The sequence below is a fragment of the Phyllopteryx taeniolatus genome, chromosome 7 (genome assembly GCF_024500385.1).
Source record: "Phyllopteryx taeniolatus isolate TA_2022b chromosome 7, UOR_Ptae_1.2, whole genome shotgun sequence".
NCBI classification, from domain to species: Eukaryota; Metazoa; Chordata; class Actinopteri; order Syngnathiformes; family Syngnathidae; genus Phyllopteryx; species Phyllopteryx taeniolatus.
The window spans coordinates 13,539,287-13,561,996 of NC_084508.1; the positions used below are offsets into that span (position 1 = coordinate 13,539,287).

The following is a 22,710-nucleotide window of genomic DNA, read 5'->3' on the forward strand; positions in this document are numbered from 1 at the left end:
ACAGAATATATACAATATTTATATTACAGTACATTGTCCACAGTCAATGAAAGGTGTTTAACTTAATCATGCACAGATAAAACTACCTTATGTGTGTATCTGAATGGACAGATAGTACAGGTATACAGATATATTAGAGATATTACATTATGCGTGTATTCAAAGGTGCGCTGCAACATGCAAACACATAAATTGTGATTTGGTCCAAGTGGCCCACAAAATAAATTTATTGAACACAACTTTACCATGAGTGAAGTGCATGAAGACCCTAGAATCTAGTTATGACTTCCCTTGGAGGGCTGCTACAACTGTGAACCCATATAAATGAAAGATTACCTCAGATACTGTAATTACATAGAGTATACACAACACATTGATGAATAGCCAGTTTTGAAATCAGAAGCCTATAAAAACATGTTTTTCAACTATTACATTTCTTACATTTCAAAGGGGGGTTGGTAACAAAAAAATGCTTGCAAATATCTCAAAGGTATTACACCAGAACACAATGAACAATTTTGATTTGCTTTCGTGGGCCACATAAAATGATGTGACGGGCCGAATCTGGCCCCCGGGCCACCAGTTTGACACCAGTGCCCTAGATGGTTAAAAAGCGTTAATAATATAAGTGGAACTTTTCCAACAGGAGGGGGCTTTTCAGTTGGAAAGAGGCTCAATATTTATCAGTCATGTTGCAGTTTAACACTGTGAAAAAATCTGCATTCAGTCCTTAAGGAAGCTCAAAAAACAAAATGCAACGAGGTGTTCTGGGTTTTTGCAAAGTCAAGTGACGCAAACAGGTGTTAATTTTTCAGTGTTGACACACGAGGCGCAGCCATGCGTGCATGAACGCAACATATCGTGTCAGTCACGGTCACGCCTTCGTCATTAGATTAAAAGCACACAACGCACATCTGTCATCAGCAATCTGCTGGTGTGCCCTCGCACAACCGGCCCACACCAGCATTACATGACAATCTATGACGTCTGGACGTCAGTGTACAGTTTTTGTCTCATAGAAAGATTTTTCACATTATGGGCTCTAGTTTGTGGGGTTTGCCAGTTTTGCAGACCGGTTTGCGACAAGCTGGGTGTTCCCGCGCAACAAGGGTGTGTGCCCCTTCGAGATGTGCTTGACAGAGTTGAGGTCCTCGAAATGACCAAAACCTGGTCTAGCTCGCCTCCTCGCAGAGTTACATCAAGCGCAGCGTTGGATTTGCGCTAGTCACGAAACGAGAGCCTCATATGTGTAGTGTGTATGTGAATGGGGAGGTATGATGGCACTAAATGGTTAAAATGGTGGGCTGTAAAAGTGAAACTTTTGGCAAAAGAGTGAGTTCTCATTAAGAAGTGATTGACATTAATGAGTAACAATATTTAATGTTGACTACTTCAAATATTATATGTACTTTAAAAGCATCACCTCCCAAAAAGCAAACAAAAAAGCCAGCTAACACCCCTGTTTGACATCTCCTCTCCTCTCCTCTCCTCTCCTCTCCTCTCCTCTCCATTAGTGCCCCATCACTGCCTCTCGCAGACCCCCCTGCTCCTCCCACACTCTTCCCTCTTTGTGCATTCCTCTGTGAGTGGGTGGAAAGTTCAATGGGGATGTGGGAAACCCTGAAGGGCAGGGGTGGGTGGTTACCTCTTCCAAGAACAAGAGTATGTGTGAAAATCAAGGGGCCTCTTATGAGTCACTCTCTCCCTGCATAGCTGCGACGTTGCATTCAAATGTGACCAAAATATTAAATAGAATTTGAAAGACTGCTCCCCCTTACTATTGTTTTGTTAAGCATAGTTTCCCTCAGCTCAAACATTTCCCACTTCAATGAGGGCTGCATATGGAAGCGACATTTGGTGAGAGAAGGACCTCTGCTGGTTACATCCTCCTTCTGCATTCTTGCTCTTCTCTTCCAAGGGGGCCAAGTGGAACCTCGACCAAACGCCTTCAAGAAGATATTGTTTTCATTTTTTTTTTTTAACAATTAAAAACAGTTCCCTGGTGTCACAAAAACACACTTGTGACATGCTTTAATCAAAACAGATATATCACAGACCCGTTTTCTTGTCCAGCTGAAATCAACACTTTAAGGGCTGTTGCAAGTGACTCAGCCCTTATCACTGCTGGGGACAATGGCAAGTACAGCTATCGTTACCATGACAACCTCGGACAGGGACTGAGCTTTGCTACGAGAGAGGCTTCACGAGCTGCCTTTTGTCATCTTGCCAACAAGTGTATGCATAACAGCCGCCTGGACCTTGGAGGCAAACGTGCACGTCCCGATTTGCATTTCTCAGCTCCCGCGTCACTCGTCTAGGGGCTCTAGTTATCTCACCGGCAAGTGTATGCCTAACTGCTGAGCCTATTCCTGATGGAACTCTTTATTGACCAAGTTTCTGTAATCAAACGTTTTGGAACTGCTGTGTCCATCCAATTGTGCTGTTTGACGAGAAGAAGCACGGAGTAAGGATTGACACTGCAAAGTTAGCTTCTCGTGCAAGTCGCAAGCCAGCCAGCTGCTATATGACTCACTTGTGTTACAATATATGAGCGGATGGTTTCATTTGATTCTTGTGTGACAAAGTGAAACACATTGGAGAAACTGTACGTGAAATGAAAGTTTGTTGACTCATCATGAATGTCAGGATTGGAGGTCATCAGTCTGATCTCTTTTCTATTGTTTGTTGTGGTTAACATTGAAGCCTCGTGACCTGTAACTGCATACTTGGCAGCTACAAAATGGGCGGGCCGTGTGGGCAGCATCCGCAATAATGTCACACTGCCAACCCTCCTTGAAACCTTTTGTTTGCTCTGGCTTAACTTCTTTTTTGTTGTTGTTTTGTTGCGAGTAAGCACGCAAGTTTTTTCGACTCGGATCCGTGGACTTGCAAGTGTGGGAGAGACGCAGGAAGTGGTGGGCGACCAGTAAACTGTATTTCCCCTTCCTGTATGTCTCTCCCTGAATGCCTTCTGGCTACTAATGCAGCTCAAAACTACCCACCACACACCCACAAGGTCACTGGGAGATGGTGAAAACTTGCTTGGAATTGCAGGACTACCAGTTTAAATGAAGCATTACTTTGCTAAACAAAAGGCAGCGTGCAGTATTACCTTGCACAGAGACCCGTGCACAACAGCATGTATGACCCATGAACGTAACATAAGTGTTGTGTCACTCAATTAACTTATTAACTTGTGCAGCCTGGGCTCGTTTGCACAACACTGCATGGATTCAAGTGTGAGCATGTGGTTCTTTATGAGGCAAGTAACAATATTTAGTAACAAGTCAAAATGGACACTATAAGACTTCTCAATGTAAAAATTATTATTCTAAAAGTTGTTATACTTATGTAGCAATACAGTGGCACTTCAACCTATGATGATATTACTGTATGTTATCATACAGTACAATATTGTAGAGTGCTATTTTTCCTTTAAAAAAAAACGCAACACATTCTTGGGGGGTGCTTTATTGTCGGGCTGGAACAGATTAATGGCATTTCCATCCACTTTGATGGGGAAAGATGATTTGAGAGTGTCAGAATGAATTCAACTCTAAAGTCAAGTATTATAGTATTATAAAAATAATATTGTATAAATTTTTTTAAAAGAAAACAATTTATTGTACAGTACATTGTACAATGTATTTAAAACATTACATCACATTGGACTAAATCTAATTACATAAAATGTGTTTTTCTTTAAAGCAGATGGTATGATAAGGTAGCATGTTATTGTCAGTCCTCAATATATTTGAAACATACAGAGGGCCGAAAATACGGTACTTTTCCAAAAGGACATTATTATGTTCATTGAAATTTTAAACAAAAATAAAATAGTAAAAACAGTGGTTATTTCTTGCATTTAAATTTAATATACAATGTAATATAATGTAATATAAATCATAGTGGTTCTATTATCTTTGGAAACGTAATGAAAAATAAAATAATATAAAACCGTGCCACTACGGCGGTGGTTACGTTATTTATTGAAATGTAATGTAAGGTAAAAAGATATGAAATAATGATTGTACTGTCTACCAAGCTACACAAAAATAAAATAAAAGAATATAAACCATAGCAATTGAATTATTTACTGAAATTTAATATTATATAACGTGAAATACTATGAAAAAAAAGCGGTTATATTGTTGGAATTTGCTATCAAATTCAATCTGAAAAATTGCATTTCTTGCTCTTTAGACTGGATTTATTTTTGTATAAACTCCTACATAGATTTTGATGCAAACAGGCTAAACACTGCATATCTGCACTACTAAGTGTAGTATACATACAGTAAATTAATCTGGTTCTATCTTAAAAAAGGACTGAAAATAATACAAGTTGCATTGATTAGTGAAGGAAAACACTTCTCAAAATTTGATAAAACTTGAACAAGAACAAATCCACACGCGCACAAACACACAGTCATACGCACTGCGATGTACCCCTCCAGTTGGCTGTGACAATTCATGTGATATTTCTGCCTTCCTCTTTCAAGTAGCGGCCTGATATATCTATTTCTAAAAGTGAGGTGACAAATGTGGCACTTCTTCATGAGTCAGTATTCCATCTCTTCCTCTCTTAGCCCAATCTGCCACTTATAGACGTGGCACAGACCACACACACACACACACACACAAACACACACATGCCCATGATCCATGTTCCCGTTGCTGTTGCCCCCTCACCCACCGCCCTCCGCGGTTATTCAGCTCATCTGTGCAGAAGAACAGAGAAAACACACACACACAGTGAATCACAGTGACTGACGGGGTCCAAATAGCACCGGACGAGATGTGTCATGTTTAAGCGCGATATATTCTATTTCTGATGTCCTGAGTGTGCACCTTCTCATTATAGGACACAGAGGATGCTGACAATGGACACGCAGTAATGACTCCTTTTAAATGTCGCAAGCAATGTATCCTCTCATCCACGTGTGGCATTTGCGCCGGGAGGCTAAGCTCACATGCATGATGACCCACCCAGCGATTGTTCATAATTTATCGATATTGTGGAAATAGAAACCTTAGACATGAGTTGCATATTCATTGTCATTCTTCCTCAGGCAGTCCTTTAAAATTCAGATTTATGCCATTTATTACATTCGTTAAATTATTAAAAAACCTAAATGAATTTTTTAAATAATTAATAAAGTGGGTGGGATGGATGGATGGATGGATGGATGGACATAGCTATACTCCACGTCTGTATAGGAGTAGGAGTAGGGAATGACTCACCAAGCCTCTATTTCCATGTGTTAGATGTTTTCTTGCCTCACTCCACCATCACCGCTGCAGACGCGTTTCAGTCATCCCAATTAGCTTCAATCATATCCAACAGTATATCCATAGAGTGACAAAGGTTTGTAGCTCTGCATTTTTGAAAACACTAAATGTATTGACATGACAAGGCTAACTAATGCCTGGATCAGACGACAAGACAAATTTGGTCTTTCGTGATTGCACTATGTCAAGACTACTGCCATATAATCTTGCCGTATCTCGGGCGGACAGTGGCAACACTACACGACATGTATTCCGATACCAGTAACACTGGTCAACACTACCGGATACACTCGTTACCATGGCAACGACAACAACTATCCGTGCTAATGTATTGTGTGGAGAGAAAAAAAAAAGAACAAAACGAGGAAAAACGTGTGCTCCGGAGAGGACGTTCATTCAATGATTGCTTGAGGTATGTTCACGTACTTTTAATATGATACGGCTCTCAAGCAGGCAACAAAACGTTACGTAGCCTAGCAAGCTAGTGCTAGCACTAACATTTGTACGTAAACATGCCGGCGTTCTGTCGAATCATGCTCTAATGTTTCGGTAAACATTGGTTTGTGCGCGTGAATAAAGGTTGACAACGGCGAGCAAGTATGTTGACACCAGCAGGAACAGGAGGCGATGCGCCAGTCATCATACGCAATCCTATTGGTTGACGTCAAGGTGCGCTGTCAGAGAGTTGTCGTTGATATGTCACACTACACGGAAGATATCCCAAAAATCAAACATGCTATACTTCATTTTTGCATCGTAGGGCTATCGTAGGGCCAAGTCATTGGTCCTGGATTATGTCACACGAGAAGAAGTTTTGTCGTTCCCCACAAAATATGTCGTGCCCGATCTGGGAAATCGGCTAATTGGGCCAATATCGGAGATAAAATCCTCTAGTCTGATCTAGGCATAACACTCACTCCATTGGCTTGACATGCGAGAGGGATCGGCGTCGGCAGCTGCGCTCCTCACACAGTGACACACATTATTGGCTCCTTAATGGGAGGCTTAGTAGCCCACCAGTGTGGAGTCCCCACAACACAACATTCCCAGAGAAACATGGCCCAACAAGATCAATGTCTGACTCCTTGAGCCGGGGTCTTAAAACATGCGGGATGCAGAGGACGCCCTATATGCTCTTGGTACTCCCTCGCTTTCTCTCGTTCTCATTCTCTTTCGCTCCGATCCATACTCGCCTCTGGAGACTCAGCGGAGGAGACTCCTCCAAACACATTTCACACAGGCGCGCGCACGCACACACACACACACACACACACACACGCACATGCAGACACACCTTCTCCCTCCCCCACAACCACTATCTGTCCACCTCCACAGTCAGCTTGTGGACAAAGGCAGAATAACAATGTGATGCTCTTAAAGACGTACCCTTGCACACCTCATCATTGCACTGCACATATCTTACAGTATATATCGCATTCATACCATTTCAAGACACTTATTATACAACAGCTCTGTGCATGCCTGAGGTAATCTGATAGTTCACCCCATCAATAATAAATATGCAATAGATATTATGTAGGTCAACATGTACTGTACACTCTACATGTCGTTATGTTGTTATTTTTAAATTTGGGTAACAGTTTTACTGACTCATCATCACTGCACATGTACTTTTTATCAAGTACATGACTTTCCTCACATTAAACGCATTGAAATATTTTTAAAGTTAATGTTTATAATTAGGAAATTATATAAAAACAAACGATTTATTTTTCAAGTTAAAATATCTAAATTTTAAAAACAAATTTCAATATTCAAACACATACACTTAAATATTAATTAAATACTACGCTTAAAAAATAAAATAAAGAAATTAGGCATCTTCTCTACAGCTCTAAATATTAACATAAATTAACACATTACAATATATTAAAATATATAGTCAGAGATTTACAATATTTAAATAACTACTCAAATTAAAATCCACATATTTACATCTCTTTTTTCTAAATGTATTGTTACGTAATCTGTTTTTTCTTTTCAGCTACTCTAAATATTAACATCCATCCCTCCATCCATTTTCTGAGCCGCTTCTCCTCACTAGGGTCGCGGGCGTGCTGGAGCCTATCCCAGCTATCATCGGGCAGGAGGCGGGGTACACCCTGAACTGGTTGCCAGCCAATCACAGGGCACATACAAACAAACAACCATTCACACTCACATTCACACCTACAGGCAATTTAGAGTCTACAGTTAATAAATATAATTTATTATATATGCAGTGGAAATGGTACCATTGCAAGGAGTCCATTGGATTTTACTGTACGGCATATATAGAGTACAAGTCTATCTACTGTATATCTATATCGTTGTACAGGTCCATATTTCTGCCCAATGGGGTGCATGACAACACCAAGGCTCTGCAAAGCTGCGGCCGCAGAATAACAATCAGCACTGCACACGCACAGATTGTCAAGCGCGCGCGCGCACACACAGTCAATGAACCTGACAGAGAAGCCCACCTTGCATGGTAAAGGGCTTTGTTTGCTTAAAGCGCCCTCTTGTGTCACAATCCACTGCCATGCAGAAAACTGAAATAAATAAATAAATAAATAAATAAATAAACACTTGACTTTAGTTTGATTGATGTCCTATGTGGTTATCGCAGCCCGTGTGTCTGAGACATAAGCGCATCATACTGTCACATAAGACGTGTTCGAGAGGGGCGAGCGTGCTGATTCTCACCTGCTCAATGGCCCGATGAACCACAATGGAAACGTGCGGCGGCGCAGGCGCAGGCGCAGGAAGTGCTGAGGGCGCGTGGGAGGTGCAAGTGTCGAGAAAAGAAGGCCAGTTCACACGTGAGGGCTTCTATTTTTAAACAAAAAACCCTTTGTCTTAACTCTCGCGTCTGTTCACTCAGGTCACAGGTTCGTGCAAACCTCCACCAAAACCAAACAATCCTAAATCGTGCAAATGTGCACATTTCCTCATATATAGACTGGTAGAACCAAAATGCCCTTTAATTTGTCTCGTAATATGGAGTTGTCTTACTAGCAAAGGTGGGTAGTGTAGCCAACTATATTACTCAAGAGTACTGTTACTTGAAAGTAATGTGTAAAATGTAGTCCTCCAAAAAATTACTTGAGTGAGATTAAGAAAGTACTCAGCACAGAAACTAATCAAATCCTGAGTAAATGGTGAGCAACTTCTCATTTGTCAGAGCATGAATGTCAAATAAAATACAACTAAAACTAAATAACGTGAATTTGCCGTGTGTGTGTGTGCGTGACTAGCACACACCCCAAAAGATGCATGTTTTACAGTTACTTATTATCATAAAATAGAGCTCATGTGGGCTAACATGCGCAGCCAAAATAACAACAAAAACATCTGAAACTTACCGCAAGCTGTTTTCTCAACTTAGAAGTGGGCTGTAGTATCCACGTTTGGGCAGAATGTGCCATCCAAATTAACACAATGCATGAAAGCTGCTGTTTTTGTTGTGTGAAATTTAAACTTAGTGGCGCGCCATTGCCTTCATAGTAACGACGACCTCCCCAACATGGCCGCCACATACGTACGTCGATTACCAGGTTGCCATATCTACTTTTTGTACATGTGCCCGCGAAGCCCAATAGAAGACGTTTTGTTCGGTCATGTGATTGTCGCTAGCAATTACGTTGTATTGAAGCAAAAAGCCCAATGCGGAAGCCGTAGTCTGAACACATCGCACACGAATAAAAAGCAATAATTGATAAATAAACGGAGTAAAAGTACCGTTTCTTCTTAATACATACATACATACATAAAGCAAACATAACTACTCGAGTAAAAGTAAAACGTATGCTGCATTAAAACTAAGAACAATTTATCCAAAATGCAACTTGAGTAAATGTAACGGAGTAATTGTAACGGGTTCCTACCCACCTCTGCCTACGAATAAGCCCAAGTTGTCCTGCTAGTGTGCAGACTTGTCATACAGCAGTACTGTACAAAAAATACAAATAAAATTTCAGTAAAAACATGACAGTCGTTCTACTAGTGTACCGAATTGTTTTAATATTGAGGACAATTGGATGCCTCTACTACTATTAGAATTCTTAGTAATTAGTAACATTGAAATAATTCTACCAGATAACGTGTAGCACTTCACCAGTAGTACTAGTAGCACACAGATGTCAACTAGTGCACAGCTTTGCCTCACTAGTAATATGTAGTTGTCCTACTAGTATGCCCAAGTTGTCCTAGTGTGCAAAAAAAGTCATGCAGAAGTAGAAGACAGCAGTAGAAAAAACACTCCATCTATCTATCTATCTATCTATCTATCTATCTATCTATCTATCTATCTATCTATCTATCTATCTATCTATCTATCTATCTATCTATCTATCTATCTATCTATCTATCGGTGGATTTATCAAAATAGTTTTTCAGCATTAATATGTTGTTTCCACTAGATGGCAGTGTCGTCTTTGTGGTCACATCCAACACGGCAAGATTATTTTATTTGATAAACTAAAATGTTTTATATATATATATATATATATATATATATATATATATATGTATGTGTGTGTGTTCATATGTTACTTAAAACAATACAAGCAAACCACATATATTAATACGCATATGATATCTACCTCTCACATCACTGAATTAATTGAAAACATTAATCAAACTTCGCTGTGAATTTTGCCTGTCATTTGGTCAATCTGTGCAAAAATTTAAAAAAAGTAACCTTGAAGAAATTTAACAACAACAATAAAAATCACAAGGTTATAATATCCAATATAAAAGTTAAGCACTCAAAAAGATAGTAATGCTCAATTTCGATTGCCACAATATTTCTATATTGTAATGGCAGCTGTTTCCCGCTATAGTAGCCAATGAATGATGAATGTACACTTTGTGTTCTGGTTCCTTTTGGTCAGAACAGAGTGCACCTGGTTGAGGCAGACAGTCGCCCCTTCACCTTAAAAGACCTGCAAATGTCTTTTTTTTTCACAGTTAAGGACCTTGGCATGCAGGACTGTTATGGGTTTTGCAGATGTTTATTATGCAGGGATGTGCATGAATGCATCTCATCATGCATAGCATTGGAATTTATTTTCGATGATTTGTATATAGTTCGTTGTTTTTATTGTGAATTTATAATCTAAAGCATATGTGTACACCATGTATGAATAAAATAGGAATATAAAAACTTAAATATAAATGGCATTAAGATATTTACAATAACTCCTGGCATTTTAAATGTGAAGCAGGGAAAGCACTCACTTTCATATAAAAGAAAGAATTTTGATGTAGGCAGCATCTGCGTGTCCTCCAAAGATTTACAAGTAGACTTCATATATAGACTCAAAGTGCAGAATTAAAATAAGTCGATGCTTAGGCACTGTCCGTGCCACGTAGACAGCTAACCATACAAGAATTAAGTTAAATTAATGTCTAATTCTGTTCAAATTCCCTCACGAACTTAACCGTAACAGACTGAGACCAGCAGCTGCTCTCCTAAGAGCTTCCCTGTATCATCAGGTAATAATTATATAATGATATATAATAGTTATTTCTGGTTTAAAGATCAAACAAAAGTTAAAGGTGGTTTCAGCATGGGCCAAGACATTCGAGAGGTTCTGGGGTTTAAATCTCAGGCCGTCCTGAGTGGAGTTTGCATGTCCCCCCCTGTACATGTCCTCCTACATTCCAAAAACATGCATGTCAAGTTCATCAAAGACTTGAAATCATCCATCCATCCATCCATTTTCTGAGCCGCTTCTCCTCACTAGGGTCGCGGGCGTGCTGGAGCCTATCCCAGCTGTCATCGGGCAGGAGGCGGGGTACACCCTGAACTGGTTGCCAGCCAATCGCAGGGCACATAGAAACAAACAATCATTCGCACTCACAGTCAGGCCTACGGGCAATTTTAGAGCAGGGGTACTCAAATACAAATCTCAAAGGGCCACAAAGATTTTTTACAGGGAGAGAGTCCAAGAGTCCAAGGTCCATTTATTGAGGTCGGTCAGGCCAAGTGTGATAGATAATATTGTGATATTCATTCAAAACAACAACAAAAATACCAACGAAAATGAAATGTTGTTACCATTCTGACATTAATTAAAATCCAGCCATCCATTTTCAACACCGCTTATCCCGGTTAGGCTCGCGGGGCGCCGGAGCCTATCCCAGCTGACTTCGGGCGTAAGGCGGACTACACCCTGAATTGGTCGCCAGTCAATCGCAGGGCAATTAATTAAAATAAATAGTTAAATAAAACAGAGAGGGGGGTTTGCTTACTGTCCACTTTGCTTTACAGTAGCAGCCAACTTGGAACATGCCATTTTTGAGACATTGGTTTCCACATCTAATTTGTCCACACAGGCTTCACAGCTTGCAGTTAAGACGAAACCAAACTTTTAATGTACGGGCTGGACAATTAATCTACTTTTAATCATGATTTATGTTTTGGCGTTTCACAATTATATAACGCTTGTTGCATGCAGGTGCTGCCCAGCCCACATTTGAGAGTTCGGCAGCAAAAGAAAAGAATACTTACTGTCACTAATAATTTATTAGTGACCTAAGTAGAATATTCTTTTCTTTTCCTGTCGAACTCTCAAATGCAAGGTTGACGTGTCCCGAAGTTTGATCGGGTCCGTGCTCTGCGCTTAGCTGCTGGATCACGGCCTCCAGGAAAATGCTTAATGTCCATAAAATCCAAAATATTGGGGTGATTGTTCTGATATTTTCAGAGCTTGAAGTAGGCATAAGTAGAGATGTTTGTGACATGAAACTACATTAACCTTTTTTCTCTACAGTGAGCATATAGAGGAGTCGCCCGAGGGTCTCCAATGAAATCAAGCGTGTTCTTTTTCATCGCGATTCCAAGAACCTCCAGGAGACGACAGGTCTCCAACTAGTTTCCAGGCCAGTGAGATAGCAGTCTAACTGTAGTGTGAAAAAAAGGGCTAAATAGTTTGGGGGCCACAAATCGACGGCTGAACGGCCACTGCTCCAAATTGTCCGTAGGTGTGAATGTGAGTGTGAATGGTTGTCAGGTCTGCTGTCTCAGCGCACTGAGCTCCATCCCAGTGTGTGCGTGTGTGTGTGTGTGTGTGTGTGTGTGCGTGTGCGTGTGAGTGTACGTGTGTGCATGTTTGTGAGTCCTTGCAGGTGTGGCAAGTTGAAGTCACTCAGCAGCTGTATCCCACCTTCGATCAGCTGCCCTTCTTAAGCTGCCCTTGGACTCCGTCACGCCACCAGATTGTCAATACGCAACGTGGAGTTCGTACAGCCAGCCAGTCAGTCAATTTGTACTTGAGAACTTCAATGCCAATCCTGATTTGTCTTTGCTCCTTGTCCCCAGCCTGCCGCATTGTCCCCAGACCCAGCTCACGGACCCCTTCATCAACCAGCAACTGTCCCCCTACGGTCAAACAACCTTTCCATCAAATGTGTGCAACATTTGTTTTATAGGTCTTCTCCGCCATTGGAACTCTGACATGTTGTTTGTTGGCAACCAGTCCAGGCTGTAATCTGCCTCTCACCCCAAAGTCAGCAGGTATAGGCTCCTAATGAGGAAAAGCACTATAGAAAATGAATGGATGGATGGATTCTTGTCTCGAAAAGAAAAACAAAAAACCCATTTTCTAAAAAGCCCAAGATGTTTGTCTCACATTACAATGTTTTTTTCTGGAGATATTTGCTTAATGTTATCCATGTAAAATTACAACTTTTTTCTTATTAAATAAACTTATTATTACATTTTTGTTGTAATTTACAACATCTTGTAAGATTCTGACTTGTTTTCTTGTGGGGAAAAAACCCCAACATTTTTCACCATTAATCATTTTTCATGCTGCTTATCCTGTCGAGAGTAGTAGCAAACATGGGTGACAATTGAACCCACAGCACTAACGTCAGCCATGTAAACCACAATAATAATTAGCCATGAAACTAAAACTGATAGCTTGTTTTATCATCATTTTTCCTTTTCGCATACCGTATTTCCGCAAATAGCGCCTTCCCCTCTCTGCTTATGCTGGGTCTCAAAAAGACGGAGTATTACACTTTTGGAAGGCTTTCATTTTCTTTTCTTTTTTTTCCCTTACTCGGCCACATTTTGTTGTTACGAGCTGCAACACTTAGAATGTAAATGAAAGCGCGTGTAATGAACTGTAATATAATTTGCAGGAATTTAATGACATATTTTTGAGACCTCTCACGGCTTTTCTAATTCAAAGTGTCGCATCGCCATGATTTATGACATTATCACGTTGTAAAGATGCTTCATTTGAGCTAGACCTGCTGGAGCAATGAGGGATGCCATTGGAAAGTAACTGAAATATTAAAAATGAAATGGAAAATGAAATGATTTTTTTTTTAAGGAGGAATACGTATTTATGACGTAAATCAAGTGTAATTCACGTCTGCTCATGGCTTGACTTTGGCAGAAATAAAGGAAAAATACACTTTTGGGGTGTAAAAAGGCAGGATTTGGATGACTGGAATGAAGGCTGGCCATGAAGATTTGCTGCGTAAGTTGCAATAAAACAAAAATGAGTGTCGTTTTGCTTGTGAAACGCCGACTACAGCATCTTTTTGGAAGGTGGCGGTCAATTTGTGGGAGTTTGTCTTTATAAGCGTTAAAGGGGAAAGGAGGATGAGGAGTTGGTGGGGGCGTACAGACGGAGGTGAGCTCCTGGAGTACAGGGCAGTAATGGGAATCACAGGGCGAGGCGAAGTTGTACTGAGCCTGGTAGAATCGGGGTCTTAATGCCACCCTGCCCCCACCCCTCCGACTTTTCTTATCAGGTACTTGCACAGACACTTTGGGGGCCAGGGGATTAAGTGAGAAAAATTGCACTTGTAATTCTTCATTCATTTGCTAGTCTTTACTGTTTCCTGACACTCCTCCTTAATATTTTTGATATTACAGTCTTAAACACTGGAAAACACCAAGGGCTCGATTTTCATCGACAGCACATCTGCGGTGGGGCACGAATGCCGGCCGAGTCTGATTTTCGTGTCAGAGCAAGGCTTGCTGCACGTGTTTGCCAATTTGGCAGACCGGGCGATTGGCTGGCAACCAGTTCAGGGTGTACCCCGCCTCCTGCCCGATGACAGCTGGGATAGGCTCCAGCACGCCCGCGACCCTAGTGAGGAGAAGCGGCTCAGAAAATGGATGGATGGATGGACGGTCTACGCTAAGTGAGAGTGTGTTCTTTGACATACACTCGACAGAGTCACAATTTGGAACAAAGTCGGTCTAAACTAAAGCCTGCTAAGACCACGTCCAAATCTCGACACAAGGAATACCGCTGGTCTAATGCAATTTTGGTGGATTTGATCAGGCCACAGGATGCCCGACACTGAGGTCCGCTGACCCATTTAATGTAAGTCACCAACTGTTATCGCAAGCTTTGATTGCTGCAATTATGCATCGTCCGCCCGCTCTCGGATCCACCGGGCTGACGCACAGTTTCCCCACTTCCGCAATTCACAAAAATAGGGCCCCAAGTGTTGTCCTTGTCTTGTTTCTGTCATATCCTGTTTTGTTTGCCTGTTTCCTGTGTGGAATGTTCTGTTGTGTTGCAGTCCCTGGGTGCAGGTCGGTGGGCTGAGTCTCTCGCAATGCAGCTGCTGGTCATTCGTCATCAGCAGTGTATTTAAGCATGGGAGACGCATGAGGAAAATGCTGAGAAATTGTACCTCGCTTGTTGCCATTACCTTGCCAGCTTTTTTTACATTCTTGCGCATTGCCACGTCCATTCTGTCCTGCCAGTAGCTCTTTTCGTCTGCTGTTTTTCTAGTAAGTACTACTGTGTTTTTGTGTTCTTGTTTCTCTTCCTCGTGTAAGTTAGAGTTTGTTCTCCTAGCTTCCTTTAGTGTTTTCCTCCTGTAGCTCTTCATCCACCGTCCTTATTTAAGTACCGGTCGGCTAGATGGTTTTCACGTTGCCCTTCTGTCACGTCACTTTGTGTTTATAATCATCTTTTCACATCAGCGTGCTCCCTTTGTTGAATAAAGTCCGTAAACGCGCTTCTTCTGTTGTTTTGCTTTGGGGCCCAAATATATTGTGTTTGATGTAGCCGTAACAGTTTCTTCCCAGCAAGACTGGGGAGAAGTTGAACAGTGCAAACTCACTGAATGCAGTATGCAGTACGAGGTCTCTAACTAACACAGCACTAACATTTATACTACACGTTGAAATGCCATGTGTTCACAAACATAAAATTGTAGAACTATACGTTACTTAAAGGGTTAGAACACTGTGGCACGATGCTATTCGTTCAGCCATCTATTGCGTTCTGTTTTTTTTTTTTTTTGTTAGTATAAAACAAAACAGATGTTCATAAAGCAAAGGTATGTTGTGGTTTTAATCACGCATGTAATTCTCAACATTTGTTTGTTTCGTTTTATCATAAATTTCAACCGGCTTACTGTATATGCAGGATTACATGGAGCAAACTGTTCTCGTGAACTTGCGTTACAATTGTCTTCATATTTAAGCATAGTTTAGCATCCTAAAATGTTGGCTTTATTCTCAAACAATTACATTGTTGTTTTTGAAAGATTGACTTTATCTGGAAGACTTAAAAAAAAATAGCTATTGATTCAATAGAAAATTCAGAGTTAAGTGTCACATAGGCAAGCTTAAAAAAAAAAAAAGAGTAACATACAGTAGTTTTAACCCCTCCCTTGACACGCAACACCAAACGCACAAAATGTTCCTCAGGCAATCACGGATAGCATGCGACGCAAATGGTCTTTTAGTACTTCAACTCAGTGGGCGTCCCGAGTGGGGCCCCGCGAGCTGCCAAACAGAAGCGCTTTTTGTTCACACAAAGGACACGACGAGGCTGGATTCCGAGACCGTAGCTCAGCGTCTGTGATGGCCACACATCATCGCCTTCTGGAAGAATGGGAGAACAGTTCCCAGACTGAGGACAGCGAGTGGGCAGGCAGCGCACACGTGCGCATAAACATACATGACCCACTGCAAAATCGCAGTTGCGCTTGATGTTAAATGACACCTGTTGACCTTTATTTATTCACGTACTGTTGACAGTGCCTGTTCGTCTCAATGGGGTTTATTTCATCAACTGCTTAGAATGACATTATTTACTGATACAGGTACATCACATCTGTCGTCACATTTTGTTATCTTATTGCCCTATTCCAAAACTTACAATTATTTTTCCTACAAATTATACACGTGTTCTTTATTTTTTATTTTTTGTAGGTTTTTGTAAATGTGTTAAAAATGACATTTAAAACAGCTAAGAAATTCTATGTACATAAGTGTTGACTGCTTTTTTTTTTTTTTTTCAATAGTTTGTTGATGCATCTGTTGCAGCAACTATAGGTTTAAAGTTTTTTTTAATATGATGCCGCATAATTGGCACACCTTTGTTTGGGCCATTTGGCCATTTTCTCTCTGTGTCACCTTTCAAGCTCTATCAGTTTGGCTGGGGACCATCAGTGCCAGGGGCGGACTTCCCATTAGGTCAACACAGGCAATTGCCTCGGGCCTCAAGATTTCCAGGGGTCCCCAAATGTCTTATTAAAAACTGATTAAAATAAATATTTTAATTGAAAACATTCACTATTGTTTTAGTATTATTTCATACATGTACATTAAAAACCCATCACTATGCTTCAAATATGATCATTGCAAGTGCTTCCCCCCCTCCCTTCTCGTGCAATGGACTATTCTAGCTCCTTACTGTGCATGTGCAGACTTGATTTAGGAAGATGGCAGCAATTAGCAAAACAAACTTGTTGGTGCGTTGTGAGGGAAATGGAGAGGAAAAGGCAAAAAAAACCTGTTTTAAAAAAAAAAAAAAAAAATCAAAATTACCAAAAATTTTAACCTTTCACAGTGATAGTGAGTGGTCATAATAGACAGCAAGAGTCCGACGCTCTTGCCAGTTGCAGTAGCACTGCTGTCAGTGTCAGCCAAGGAAGCTGCAGGGATGCTCTTCAGAAAGATGTGAGCATTAAAGTGTCAAAATATTAGACATTCGATGCTCACTAATATTCTTATCAATTACTGTAAAAGCATAGAGAAGATTCACTTGTTAGAGAATAATCCTCAAGAAGAATGTTAAGAATTTTGTCTTCCTAAGGAAAAATAATTTTCTCAAACTTTTGAGTTGATGATATAGAGTACATTAATAAATAAAATCTTTATATCAAATATGTGAGACAGTGACATAGAACAACAAAACACATTTAAACAAGAATAAAATACAAATTAGCATTGTTTTCTTTACTGACTCTGGATTAATACCAGAAGTTTTTTTCAAATTTAGACAGTGGATGGGGTTCTGGTCCAAGGTGTACCCCACCAATCCCCCCTAAATCAACTGGGATAGACTCCAGCTCACCTGTGTCTCGAATGAGGACATGTGTAACATGAAATGGATGGATCATAATGTAATGCGAATGTAATTTTAACAATAAGTAAATTCCTAAATTCCTTTTTTCAATACTCCAAAAACAAGACTGTCTACAGATCCAGGGTGTACCTTGCCTCTCATGGCCAGTGAGCTGGCACAGACTCCAGCTCACCCATAACCCTATAATAAGGACACGCGCCATAGAAAATGAATAGCTGGATTTTAAAAAATGTCTTAATGCTGCTTATCTACTATCAAATCATACAAAGCACTAATAACCTTCCCAATATGTTTTAGCAACTTTCCTGAATTTGATGTAACAGATTTGGCCAAGAGCCCACAGCATTCATTCCATAAAACATTTTCCACACGTGCGCGGCGACACGGACCACAACCGACTTGTATCTTTATTAGCATCTTGATGTTGACAAGGAGACTTGGACCAATGCGGGTCTTTGCGGTCAGGCGCAAAAAGTGACGCAATCAGCCCTGACAACTTAATTCGTGGAGAGGGCGTGAGCGCACATCTGCGCTTTCTTTTCGCCTCACGTGTAAAAAGCAAACCTGGATCCTTATCGCTGCCAAGAACTGGAGGTTTGAAACAAACCATGTTTAGATGCTGACCACCATTTTCCACAACATGTCGCTTGAAAATGCTGCAGATACAAAGTTATTCCTTTGTTTTTGATTTCTTTTTTTTTTTTTAAAGGTTCCCGTTGCCATAATTTCACATCTGGAAATTGAGGCCGCTCAAATAGCGCTGGCTCTCCATGCCTGTAGAAATTGTGTATGCAGATTGAACACATTCTCAGGTGCACCTGTGATTGCAATAAAATATGTCTGGTCCAAGTAAGGCCATAGACTGCATAGACCAATTGAAGCTTGAATTTGTGCTTTTTTTTCTTCTCCCCCCCCGTAACTTTCTACACATTTTGCATTGCATACATTGGCAAGGGACCGACCGTGTCCTTTGACTTCTTCACCTTGAGCAATTCTGTGACGCATAGATTCATCAGATGAACATAGATGAGCATGATCAAATTAAGGACTTTTTTTCGGTGTAGATATGCTATTAAACTTTTTTTATTACGTTTCTGTAAGTTTAGCCAGGTTGAAAAAAAAATCTAATTATCGTTCATCGCTGCTTTAAGTCAAGTTGCCCACAACAGTATTGACTAAATAATGGAAATATGGTGACAGACAAGCATCTTAATAATAAAACTGATGCTTTTCATAAATAAAACTGAGTTCTATTTTTGGTCAAATCACACACCACCTACTAAATGAAAATGTTCTGTTGGACAGCAAGCATCATATTAACAAAATGGATGCTTTCCTCAAGTAACAGAGCTAGACAAATAATTTGAGCCTTGAACTACATAAATTAGCTCCGCTCGCGTTTTTCTATCCCGCTCAATCACAAAAACATATGCGTGTCTATCCGCATTAGACATGGGATTCATTTTTTGGGGGATGTATCACATTTAAACTCCCATAATAACACGTTGGGGAGAGGTTTTTTTTTTCCCGACAGAACACTTTTTTGGTATGAAACGTGACACGAGCAACTAAAGGTTCTGCTCTTCAGCAGAAGGGAAGAAGAAGGGAATACAATACAGAGTAGAAATAACAAGACTTGCATGGTGGTCTATTTCAAAATGCAGTTGAATGAATCTGTCCATAACCATATCATAACCTCAAAATTGATTGAAGATGTACGATTTTCAAGGATGGCTCATCTAATTGTTAAGGATATTCATTGTAGTCCCTATGAAGCCACTGCACTAAGTCGGATTTTGCTTGGAAACCCCACCAGTCCACTAAGATTATTTTGTGTGGGTGCATGTGTGCCTGCGTGCGTGGGTGTGTTAAACACAAGATAGAGAATGCAGCTGAGGTCAAAATGATCAGTATGTGCTTTTTTTTTCAGCACTCAAGTAGCAACATTTTTTAAAGTGATCTTCTTCCAGCTTTCAATGCTTTACCAAAGATTTTTGATGATCTCTGTAATGGAAATTTAACAGTTCAGCGTATTACATGAGATCAGATATTAATGTCTTAGTCTTTGGTCATTATGAAGCAACACGTGGTCTACTGGCCAAGTTCATTTTAATACTATGTTCCGAGTAGCAGTAAACAATTGCGTGTTTGTGATCAGGAGGTAGCTTATGTTTCGCAGAAGTGTGACAGCATCCCTCGTTAGGCCCACCACACACTGAGCGCCTGAGCGGGACAATCGCGAAGAAATTACTGTCAGCGATTCACACCCACCCACCTGGCGACTGACACTCACACACAAAGAAAGGCAACATGGTGCGATGGTCAAGGTAAAAGAGGATTGCCCTGGCTGCCGTCGCTTTATTATGATATTACAAAGAGAGGAAACTGATGAGAAATAAAGGAGAGGGTGTAGATGTTAGAGAGGCTGATGGCAATGATCGCTCCATTCATTGACTGCACTCATGCATTTCGGTGACAGAGACTTACCACGCTTCGCTTTTTAACCATTTGTAATATGGACTAATTTTCGCCCATTACAATTGCATTTAAAAAAAAAAAAGTGTTTTCTTTAAACCCCCCAAAAATTATTGAATAAGTGGGGATATAGAGCTACTAAGTGTTTTTCCAACAAAAAGGATGCTGGTCCCCCCCCCCCCCCCAAAAAAAAAAAAATAATAAAATAAATACATAATAATAATAAAGCATTGAAAAAAAACATTGAAACAATTCCACAAATAGGTGAAACCTTTTTAGCACCACAGTTGTAGTTAGTTTCACATGAAGACAACATTTTGATTGACAAATGTTGACGGACACGTTTTGACAGATATGATGATTAAATGGAAGACTTGCCCCTGTTTCTCTTCAGTGAGTTGGCGGGTCTCATCTTGTGTTCCATAGCATAGCATGTTGTAGGACATGACATTGTAGCCAGGCTAAATAAAAAAGAAAAAAAAAAAGAAGCATTTCTCTGTTTCTATTTCACTTGAGCTTTTATTGTATTTTTAATGTATTTGAGAATAGCAAGTGACCGTGCTATCGATCACCAGTATCCATGCGGCCGTAAAATAAGATTCATTTGTCTTACAATGGGGAAATTTGAAAGAGATGGCCCATTCGGAGCCCGAATCCACAACCTTAGCGTCACTAGTGCCTCGCTAACTGGGCTAATCGGCCATGAGTACACATTGACGTCAGTATCATGAAGTGACAAGTAGTGATGGTTGTGCATGTTGTACCCCGCAACTTCTGTGATGAACAAAGTTCTTATTTGCACACGGTTGTTGTCCGTGCATTATTTGTCCGTAAAATTTTGGTGACGAAGACAGACCTTCACTTCGCGTCGGTGCCCTCATTCCTCACCGCCGGTCCTGAGTTACCAAACAGCTATGCTCTTCCGCAACCAGCGTATTTTCATACTCTGACCTGTGCAGACAGACCGTACAGTATGATGACTGTGTGGCCTTGTTGGCCGGACATTTCGCTGCCCCACAGAGCAGAATTATAGTCCGGCAGGTTTAAAGTCAACTGTAAATTGGTCAGTTTAAAGACGAGATGCCAAAAAAATGCGTTGACTTCAAACGGTAAACGTCGATGCAAAGTAGTAAAGTCAACTAGTCTACTAATCAGTCAACCGCTATTGCATGCATCCGCAGTATGCAATTTCTCCCTTTCCTTTCATGGAATAAACTACAAAGACAAATGTCTTTAGACTTGGTGAAGCACCTTCTTTATTTTGCACACCTTGTTCCAGGTACCAGTAAACAATTGTATTAGTGGTGATCACTAGGCAGGTTTCTTTCAGTTCTACTGTCTCAATAAGAGGACCTTGGAAACTGCATTTTGTGTGCTTGCTTGATTAAAAAATGTTCTCTATCTTGCGAAGTATACATAAAAAAGAAATTACATACATCAAAATTTCGGTTTAACACTAGATTTTTGTTTGTTTGTTTTGTTTTTACAATAATATAGGAAATGCCAGGCGGAACAGTGTTTGACTGGTTAGCACATCCGCCTCACAGTTCTGAGGACCCGGGTTCAAATCCGGTCTCACCTGTGTGAAGTTTGCATGTTCTCCCCGTGCCTGCATGGGTTTTCTCCGGGCACTCCGGTTTCCTCCCACATCCCAAAAACATGCATGGTAGGTTAATTCAAGACTATACATTGCCCGTAGGTATGAATGTGAGTGCGCATGGATGTTAGTTTCTATGTGCCCTGCGATTGGCTGGCGACCAGTTCAGGGTGTACGCCCCCTCTCTCCCGAAGATAGTTGGGATAGGCTCCAGCACGCACAAGACGCTAGTGACGATAAGCGGTGTAGAAAATGGATGGATCAAATTCAGAAGCATTTTTAGTTCTCAATCATTATTTTTTTCGGTGACTATAGGACTTGGATTTGGATCTTAACTCTTAACTGCCGCGACCCAAATGAGGGTAAGTGGTATAGAAAACGAATGGATGGATTATGATGCTGATGTTTTTAATACTGCAAAACATTCATTTTATATACTGTATGTTCATTTGATGTATGATCTTGAAAGACAACCGGGGTCATGGAACAGATTGTGTTCAACTTTGGTCGCTCCACGTTAATCAAACATGAGCATTATTATGTTTGGAAAGGCTAATGTGAGTGCACACTGGTTTTGGTCAGTTTTTATTAATGGTACCCGCACAGTCTTTAAAGCAGTATTTCCTGTGACTAAACAAATGTCTAAGGAGCAGATTACGGCAGTCTGTAAAGTCACTGTAGATTTATAGCGTCTGCTTTGACACCCACACATTTAATATGTACTGACCTCATCTGATTAAACAGCCTTCTTTGCCACTGTGACCGGATGACACAGTAAAACAAGATGCTTTTGGACGCTCGCGTTTATTGACTTATAGAATTTATTTTCCCCTTGTTTTTAATAGGGCGAAGCGTCCCGTTGCTCAATTCTCTGAGTGTTTGATTTATTGATTGCTCGCACCAGATGGAAAAAGAACAACTGGTATCTGTGGTATTTGGCATGAGGGAAAAGCAGATATTTGGAGGATGTCTCAGATACAAT

The 22,710-nt window shown here is 40.6% G+C and overlaps 2 long non-coding RNA genes across 2 annotated transcripts; one reads left to right on the forward strand and one right to left on the reverse strand.

The window, feature by feature from the left end:
• Positions 1-3,455: 3,455 nt before the first annotated feature.
• On the reverse strand, positions 3,456-9,205 carry LOC133480815 (uncharacterized). The gene is made up of 3 exons (XR_009789372.1): positions 8,657-9,205; positions 7,998-8,123; positions 3,456-4,720 (listed from the first exon to the last, which is right to left on the reverse strand). It is a non-coding gene; the product is annotated as an uncharacterized LOC133480815 (long non-coding RNA).
• Positions 7,978-12,922, forward strand: LOC133480816 (uncharacterized). The gene is made up of 3 exons (XR_009789373.1): positions 7,978-8,113; positions 12,426-12,536; positions 12,619-12,922. It is a non-coding gene; the product is annotated as an uncharacterized LOC133480816 (long non-coding RNA).
• The last annotated feature ends 9,788 nt before the right edge of the window (positions 12,923-22,710 follow it).